The sequence below is a fragment of the Silurus meridionalis genome, chromosome 23, assembly GCF_014805685.1.
Source record: "Silurus meridionalis isolate SWU-2019-XX chromosome 23, ASM1480568v1, whole genome shotgun sequence".
NCBI classification, from domain to species: domain Eukaryota; kingdom Metazoa; phylum Chordata; class Actinopteri; order Siluriformes; family Siluridae; genus Silurus; species Silurus meridionalis.
Window position 1 is genome coordinate 502,911 of NC_060906.1, and position 9,510 is coordinate 512,420.

The 9,510-nt window shown below is 36.3% G+C and overlaps 1 long non-coding RNA gene across 1 annotated transcript in view; it reads right to left on the reverse strand.

Moving 5' to 3' along the window:
- Positions 1-1,837: 1,837 nt before the first annotated feature.
- The window catches only part of LOC124376858, a 21,957-nt gene continuing 14,284 nt past the window's right edge, over positions 1,838-9,510 (reverse strand). The window contains exon 2 of the long non-coding RNA XR_006923918.1: positions 1,838-1,900. This is a non-coding gene — a long non-coding RNA (uncharacterized LOC124376858). The remainder of the gene's footprint in view (positions 1,901-9,510) is intronic.

The window sequence follows — 9,510 nt, forward strand, 5'->3', positions numbered from 1 at the left end:
AAATTTCATCAGAATGTGGACTTTGTAACCACAGGAGAAAACACGCTGGATGTTGTTTACACCAGGCAAAGCCCCTCCCACCTCGGGTACTTAGTCCACATCTCTGTTATGCTGATCCCAGCATACTGACCACTTAGCAGGCATTCAAGACCAGCTCAAAAGCAGGTGAGAACCTGGTCAGCAGGATCCATGTCTGCTTTCCAGGACTGCTTTGAATGCACTGACTGGGAAGCTGCAACCAATGGCCATTTTATCAACTTGGAGAAGTACACAGCAACAGTGACCAGCTGCATCGGCAGATGCATTGATGACGTGACCATCTCCAAGACCATCACTACACGCTCCAACCAGAAGCCGTGAATGATCGCCAAGGTGCGTGCGCTGCTAAATACAAGCGACTCTGCCTTCAGAGCAGGGGACAAGACGGTCTTAAAGACAGCAAGGGCCAAACTGTCCTGTGCCATCAGAGAGGCAAAGTGTGCACACGCCAAAAGAATTCACGGTCACTTCCAGGACAGCAGAGACACCCGGCGCATGTGGCAGGGCATCATGAACTACAAGACAACATCACCTTCTTGTGACCGTGATGCCTTCCTCCCAAGATGTGCTAAACGACTTCTATGCCCGGTTTGAGGTGCAGAACAGCATGGCGGAGAGGAAGACCACCCCTCTGCCCAGTGACCAGGTGCTCTGTCTAACCACAGCTGAAGAGAGGAAACTCTATGCAGAGTTAACCCACGGAAGTCTGCTGGACCAGACAACATTCCTGGCAGAGTGCTCAGGGAACGTGGACAACAGCTAGCAGATGTCTTTAGTTATTGTCTCATGTCGACTCTTTACTGTTTAACTGCATGGTTCCTTTTTATAAAGACACTTTTTACTTACAATCAACAAAACTTGGTATTTTTTCTCAAGTTTGAAAATAGCTGATAAAGAGAGATTTTAGTGCACACTTGTGAAGGTGGGAAGTGTTTGAGCACTGGTGTGTGACTGGAGGGTGGAGGAAGAGGAATTGAGTGGTGAGGATCACATACACCTGTGTTTAGTGTCATTAATGAGTGCTGTACTGCAGTGTGCAGTTTGTGCCTTAAAGGATAAAAAGAGGAGATACAAGAGATTTGGAACAGAGACAGCTGAATGTCCACAGACGTGTGTGTGTGTGTCTTTCTCCACATTTATTCTGAAGAGAAAAAATATAACCTGAATGCAACAAAATAAAGGTGTTTTGTTGTTGAAAAAATCCAGTGCATTGAAAAAGTCCCTATGCAGTGGTGGTGTAGAGCAGGAAGTGGAGCATGGTTTTAAAACTGGTGATAAAAACACAGATTTAGTTTGGATAAGATTATAATTGATAGTATGTAGTTGATGTAGAAAACAGTTCCAGCCCACTGTAACTGCTCCTGCTGGATTGGAGTTAAACAGCACTTATTGATTTGGTTCCTGTAATTGAGGTGATGTTCTAAAGGTTTTCTGTGATTGTGCTGAAAAGGAGCTGAACTGAGGTCAGTAATGAGAATCTCCAGTGCTGCTTAAACACTCATTTATAACACATATTATAAGGATTATCCATGTTGTTTGTGTCTTATAGCTTTAATTAGACAATGAGTTTATGGTTCTTGGTTTTGAGAGTTTCATAAATTGTGCACAATGACGTGTATTTAATTGTGTAATAAATGTATTTAGGGTGATGTTTATATATGAAATGAAGCTCTCAGAAATGTCTCCAGATTTGCAGATATGAACAGTTCATTAGTAAAACACTAGAACATGGCAGGTTACCAGTCTTTTGAGGGTGAGGTCACATGATCTGTCCCCTGATCAGGGATCTCCATTTTTCAATGCTCGTGTACACGCAGAGTCCTGAAGACGCCGATCTCTTCTGCTGGAATCAATCACATTCCTAGAAAACACAAAAACAACATGCAGTTAAAACTGGGGGAAAATCTTTCTAAAACCAGCTGATCCTCATGATGTCTTACTGATTCTCAAATTTTTCTATCATCTTTATTCCTCATCTGAACGCAGACTGACAGGAGGTGTGCAATAAACACAACACCAATAAACACTGTTCTATTTTTCATCTTTATGCATAAAAAGTTATTAAAGTCTTCTGTATTTCCATATTTTCCACACACAGTCCATTAAAGTCCATTAGAAGTGAAATCCATAAACATATAAGACACAAACGTCTCATTGTCCGCTTTGGTCCGTTGCTGCGATACGTCAATGCTGCTGCAATCTTGGTCCATAATAGATGATTGAGAGATATTATATAGCCTTTAATTTATTATTATACTCATTTATTATTGTACAATTATTTACTTAACTACTTTTTTAAACAGGGTTTACTGTATTTCTAATGTTATTATTAATAAGCAATTAGCAATATATTAGTTATTTATATAGTTATACTACTGTACATTTTTTATTCCATCTTAACACTGGAATACAAATAGATTTGATGCACTGTTATTGTACCATAATCACATCCATGTATTTCCATAAAGAATCCAGCAGTTCTCTTTTCTTCAGCACTGCTTGTTGTTGGACATGAATCTCACCGCTTCTGTCTGCTGTTGAAGATCTTTGTGTTTTTCCAACTGCTGCTCCACATGAAGTCGAGGGTAAGAAACACTTTCACTTTTGGAAAACCGACTTGAGTCTTTGAATCGACTCTTTGAACCAACTCTTTGACGAGTTGGAAACGGAATTATTTTAATCGCACTCCGTCAAGTTCAATTTATTGATCAATAACTAAAAGAGAAAGTGCTGTGATTAATAACAGCATGTAGTGGAGATGTTGTGGAGGAGAGGAAAGTCAGACTTTTTCTCCCTTTACAAACTGCTCCACCCTGAACTCTTCATCTTTCACCGACATACCGCAACAGGGCAACCTGCCAAAATAAAAGGCCCCTGAGAATAACTACGTTACACACACACACACACACACACACACACACACACACACACACACACACACACATACAGTACAGACCAAAAGTTTGGACACACCTTCTCATTCAAAGAGTTTTCTTTATTTTCATGACTATGAAAATTGTAGATTCACACTGAAGGCATCAAAACTATGAATTAACACATGTGGAATTATATATGGAATTATATACATAACAAAAAGTGTGAAACAACTGAAAAATGTCATATTGTAGGTTCTTCAAAGTAGCCACCTTTTGCTTTGATTACTGCTTTGCACACTCTTGGCATTCTCTTGATGAGCTTCAAGAGGTAGTCACCTGAAATGGTCTTCCAACAGTCTTGAAGGAGTTCCCCGAGAGATGCTTGGCACTTGTTGGCCCTTTTGCCTTCACTCTGCGGTCCAGCTCACCCCTAAACCATCTCGATTGGGTTCAGGTCCGGTGACTGTGGAGGCCAGGTCATCTGGCGCAGCACCCCATCACTCTCCTTCTTGGTCAAATGGCCCTTGATGCCTTCAGTGTGACTCTACAATTTTCATAGTCATGAAAATAAAGAAAACTCTTTGAATGAGAAGGTGTGTCCAAACTTTTGGTCTGTACTGTATGTATATATATATATATATATATATATATATATATATATATATATATATATATATATATATATATATATATATATATATATATATATATATATATATATATATATATATATATATATATATATATATATATATATATACACACAGTATATATACACATACATACACACACACACACACACTGGCGATCAAAATTAGAGAACATTTTATAAACAATTGAACAATTCTAAAATAATGTCATCTTCACTTCTCAACAGTTGAAGGAGTTTTTGTCCTGTCTATACCATGCTACCAGAACACCTTTTCCACACAATAACTAAGGCATTTAAAAAAAAACCATTATTTTGTAGCAAACACACTGATCAAAATTAGAGAACAACAATGACTGTAGCATGGAAAAAGATTACAACAAAATTTTCTGAAAGTTACAACAGTCAGCAATTAGTAGGAAGTGTACAGGCCTCTGCTCTGAATGACTTCAGCACATCTGCGGCCACAGGACAGCACTAGTCTCTCACACTGCTCTGGTGTGATTTTGGTCCACTCTTCTTCCAGTCTCCTCCACAGTTCGGTGACTGTAGTGGGTTTCTTGGCCATAACTTTGTCACCAAGGATTTTCCAGAGGTACCCATTTTGCTGTGTGACATGGAGCGTTGTCCTGCATGAACACTACGGGCTGATTGGGTGATGAACGCAGGGAAGGAACCATATGTTGTTGAAGAAAGTTCTGATAAACATTTGCATTCACTCTGCCATGTAGCTGTATAAGAGGCCCAACTCCTGCTGCAGAAAACATGCCCTAAACCATGACACTTCCTCCTCCACTTTTCACTGACTTCTTTACACACTTTGGGTTCAGTCTTTCTCCAGTTTGTCGCCGAACATCATGTTTCCTATCGGACCCAAATAAATTAAACTTGCTTTCATCACTGAAGTGAACTTTGGACCAGTTCTCCTCTGTCCACAGAACATGCTCCTCAACAAAGCTCAGTCTAGCCTTTTGATTCTTTCTGCTAATGAGAGGTTTGGTCACTGCAGAGTGGGCTTTCAGTCCAAATGCTCTTAAACATCGAGACACTGTATGACGGGACAGATCCTTACCCTGTTCAGCGCTGAACTGGTGAGCAATTCCAGCTGCAGTGTGGAAATGACTGCCCATTGAGATCCTCCGCAGTATCCTGTCCTCTCTTGTATCTGTCTTCCGTGGACGACCAGGATTCTTGGCAGACTTGAATGAGTTTGTGATGTTGTAAAGATTCAATATTCTTGAAATCACAGATTTGGAACGACCAACTTGCTATGGCTGATAGGGTCATCCCTTCATCTGAACAACCTGCTGCCGGAGGCTTTCAGTCACTTTAGAACGGCCCACCATCTTGCAGAGTCAGTGAAACTGAAAGTTAGGCTGCCAGTTAAATAGGGGTTTACAGATAATCAAGGAAATTAGCACCAGGTACCAGATTAACACCAATAACTGGGAGGTATCTGAAAGTGTTCTCTAATTTTGATCAGTGTGTTTTCTGCAAAATAATGTTTTTTTCTTTAAATGCCTTAGTTAATTTGTGGAAAAGGTGTTCTGGTAGCATGGTATAGACAGGACAAAAACTCCATCCACTGTTGAGCATTGAAGAAGACATTATTTCAGAATTGTTCAATTGTTTATACATTGTTCTCTAAGTTGGATCGCCAGTGTGTGTATGTGTGTGTATATATATATATATATATATATATATATATATATATATATATATATATATATATATATATATATATATATATATATATATATATATGTATATATATATATATATATATATATATATATATATATATATATATATATATATATATACATACACATACATACATACATACATACATACATACATACATACATACATACAGCAACAAAGAAAAACTAATAATGGAGAAAGTGTTTGAATTCATTGTGCTGGATGAGCAACACCTACCTCTTGCTGAGGATGTGAGGTTTAAACGCTTAATGGAGTATTTGGAGATTCACAACATGTTGCCAATTTTATCTCTGACACGATTCTGTCCCAAATGTGTACAAAAAAGTGAATGAATTAATTTTGAAATGTTTGGAAAATGTTGCCATGATCAGTTTACATCTGACATCTGGAGCTCAGACGTGTGTCCTGTATATCATCACTAAGCCTGATTACTGAATTATTTTACTTTAATCTCTGGTATAACTTAATAATTTACACTGAATCGAGAGACATTGATTTCTTCCTGTGCATAATTGAGTGTATTTGTTAGTGCGCAAGAACACGTAGATGAATCAGAAGTGAGTTTTGCACAGCATGTTTTATTTTCTTTCCTCTCTCGGAGTGTATCTTTTTAGCATTTTCATCTCCTATGTTCTTTTTGCTTTTGGGAGTCACTAGTCTGGGAAACAGGGTCTCGGAGCGCTAGGGCTGAGCTGCAGCATTTTGTTCAGATTTTAAACAATTCATTAGTTTTTTACTTTGTTTTACTTTGTACAAACAGTCATGAACTAAAGATAGCTTTCTGTTTCCAGACTGGAAGATATAAAGTATAAGATATAATAGAATATGTGATGTCTGTTTACAGAAAGAAGTTTTATAATATGGTAAAACAATTACAGTTACTCTACCTCCAATCTTACTGCGATGCTCCAGCAGCTTTGTGAAGGCTTGTCTGGAGAATCCCGGAGAGATGACCTTGAGTTCCTGAAAGCAGCTCAGGAGGTTCAGTGTATAAAGTGTGGAACTGTTGACAGAGGCTGGCCAATAGCCACTCCGAAGGAGGTCCTTCAGTCAGGGGTCCACTGATGCTGGCACGTCTGACAAACATATATTGACTGATGCAAGTCAAAACACCCTTGGAACAAAAACATTTATAAAAAATATACATTTACCACATGGTTACTTTTACAACAGTTCAGTATCTCTGCACATTGTGATTGGTTGAGAGACATTACACAAGTTCCTATAATCCCAGTAGAGCACTCAGAACTTCTTGAGTAGAATCACACATTGTTTACATTTGTCTAACTCGCTAAATTGGAAACAGATGTGTTGATTGGACTTCATGTGGGAAGGAATCAAATGATATTACTGCTTTACAGCAGCTAAATATTTTTTGTTTGTTTGTAAAGAAACAATAATAAAAGATGTCTGTCTTGGTTTGGGTTAATGATAATACCATGTGCTATACAATAGATTTTGACACAACTGCAATTGTAAACACACAACACACGTGTGAAAAACATCAAATCTAATAAGTTTGTTATCGTTGTAGGCCATAAAGTGAACTAGATAAAAGTGGCTAGAAAGCGATTTTCGTTCCCACGTCTGGGCACTACTTTTAAATGCATTTTTGCATAGACAACACCCTTTTGGACTTTATGTTAAAAGTTCTCTACAAAAAATCCTGCTGTATTTTGTCACGATCCATAAATGTGTATAATTGTGAATAAAAAAAAACGGAAATCTTATGCTGCTGACTTTGCATATAACTTTATTTATTTTCATATTAGCAACATAAAATGTGAAAGGGTGGGATATATTAGACTATTAGAGGATTGCCTAATGGCAGTGGTCTCTTTCAGCAGGATCATGCACCTAAAACACTGCACATATTGTTCAGGAACGGTTTGAGGAACATGGCACAGTTCAAGGAGTTAACTTGGCCTCCAAATTCGACCGTGTATTTCACTTAAAGTTCTTTAGTGTCTGCAGAAAAGGCAGGTGTTTGGAGGTCCAGTCACTGGTGTGTAAGAAGACCAGTGGGGAGAAGAACACAGGTTTGCAAGCAATATCCTATAATTAAGCCATTCTTTGTTTTTTGTTTTTTATTATTTTCAGGACAGACATTGTGAACTGAACCCTGTTGACTTGAAACAACACACATTGAAGATTGTCACCAAACGGGGTTCTACAGATGCCAGTCTTTTAGAGACAGGGATCGTTGTGGAGGGTAAACAAGTGATTGCAGGATTAAAGAGCATTCCTGCAGCATGTGTCATCCTGCTTGTCCTGATCTATGCAGTCAATCTGAGCTATCCCAAACCCCTGAGATACACATTTGAATTCCTCCAAAAAAAGTTACTGGAACTAGACAGTGGGAAACTGTTCCCAAAGATTCTGTTATTGAAAAACAAGTTGTTTACATAAATGTGAGAGAAAGAGAGAATGCAAAAATGCCAGGGTACACATACTTAAAATCACACATCTGTACACAGCAGCATACTGATATACATGCAATTTGCACTGGATTAGATGTGTATGATAAACCAAATAATCACATACTTTTAATTACTTTCAAAAAAACTATCCATCTATCTGTTTGAATGTTGCATTGTATATTAAGTTCCCAGAAAAATTAAGAGATAGAAATATGGCTATATTGATTATAACATACTCTTGTACAGTTTAAGGGTAATTTTAATGAGTTAAATAAAAAAAAAATTGTACATCGGCGATTTTTGTAGTAGTAAAATGCTACCGCCTGGTGGTGATATAAGGCATTGCAACTTGTCCCCCGGCGGTACTTTTGGTATTTTTGCTCTGTTTCCACACGGGCGGTTTTTACTTGTCGGACCTGCGCTTCGTTGCAGATTTAAGTGCTGATGTGAGACTTGGCGCATCAGTAAAAACAAATATTTAGTGTTTATTGTGTATTTATTTTTTAAATATCCGATTAAAGAAAGGACGTCGTAAATAAATTTGTGTTGGCGAAATTAAAACTTTTATCGCCTTTTTATATTTGTTTATTAAAAAATGGGCGAGTTCTCAGTGAATCATGAATAATTAAGCAAATAAAATAAAAATGAATAAAATCGTTGTTTCTTTTATATATTCTAGTAACTATTTTATGACAGATATCCTATTTTTATGTATGTAGAATATAATATACTAGATAAAGTACTAGTTAAATTATTTGAGTTTTTAATATTTATATAAGTATGGTTAAATTCTATAAAACGTATTGAAGAAATTATATTTGATTAATTATTTGTGATTTACTGAAAAGTAATCAATTTTTAATAGGAATATAAATAATGAAATTAAAACCTTCAATGTAACACATTTATTCACGAAGTGTGTGTATTAGTCGGATATATAAAAAAAATAATAAATCCACAGAAAAATAAACATTAAATATTTGTTTTTACTGATGCGCCAAGTCTCAGATCAGCGCTGAAGCGCAGGTCCGACAAGTAAAAACCGTCCGTGTGGAAACAGAGCGAAAATACCAAAAGTACCGATCGACGAAAAGTTGCCATGCCTCATATCACCACCAGAGCGTAGCATTTTACTACTACAAAAATTGCCGATGTTTAGGTTTTTTTTTATTTTTTATTTTACCTCGAATTTAATTAAAATTGCACTTCAACTGTACAAGAGTTTGTTATTATCAATATAATCATCTTTCTAATAATGATAATAATAATAATAATAAAAAAAAAATAATAATACAAAAATGAATATAGCAATGTATCTAGTATATAATAATATTTTACATATATAAAAAAGGATAGGTATTATAAAATTATAATAATATAATAGCATAGAATAAGATATAGAATATATAAAAGAAACAACAATTTTATTCATTTTATTATTTGCTTAATTATTCATGATTCACTCAGAACTAGTCCATTTTATTATAAATATAAAAAGGGTGAAATTTAAAAGTTTATTAAAAAAAATATTCACGACGTCGTTTCTTTAGTCGGATATTTAAAAAATAAATCCATCGAAAAAACATTAATCAATTGTTTTAACTGATTAAATCTGCAAAGAAGCGCAGGTCCGACAAGTAAAAGCCATCCGTGTGGAAACATAGCAAAAATACCAGGTCGAAGACAAGTTGATTTATACAGATTCAAAAACCACAGTAAATGTAGACATTTATAAGTGTATTTCAAAAGTTTAATACATTTAATAAAAAATATATTTTTTATTTTGTTCATACATATATAT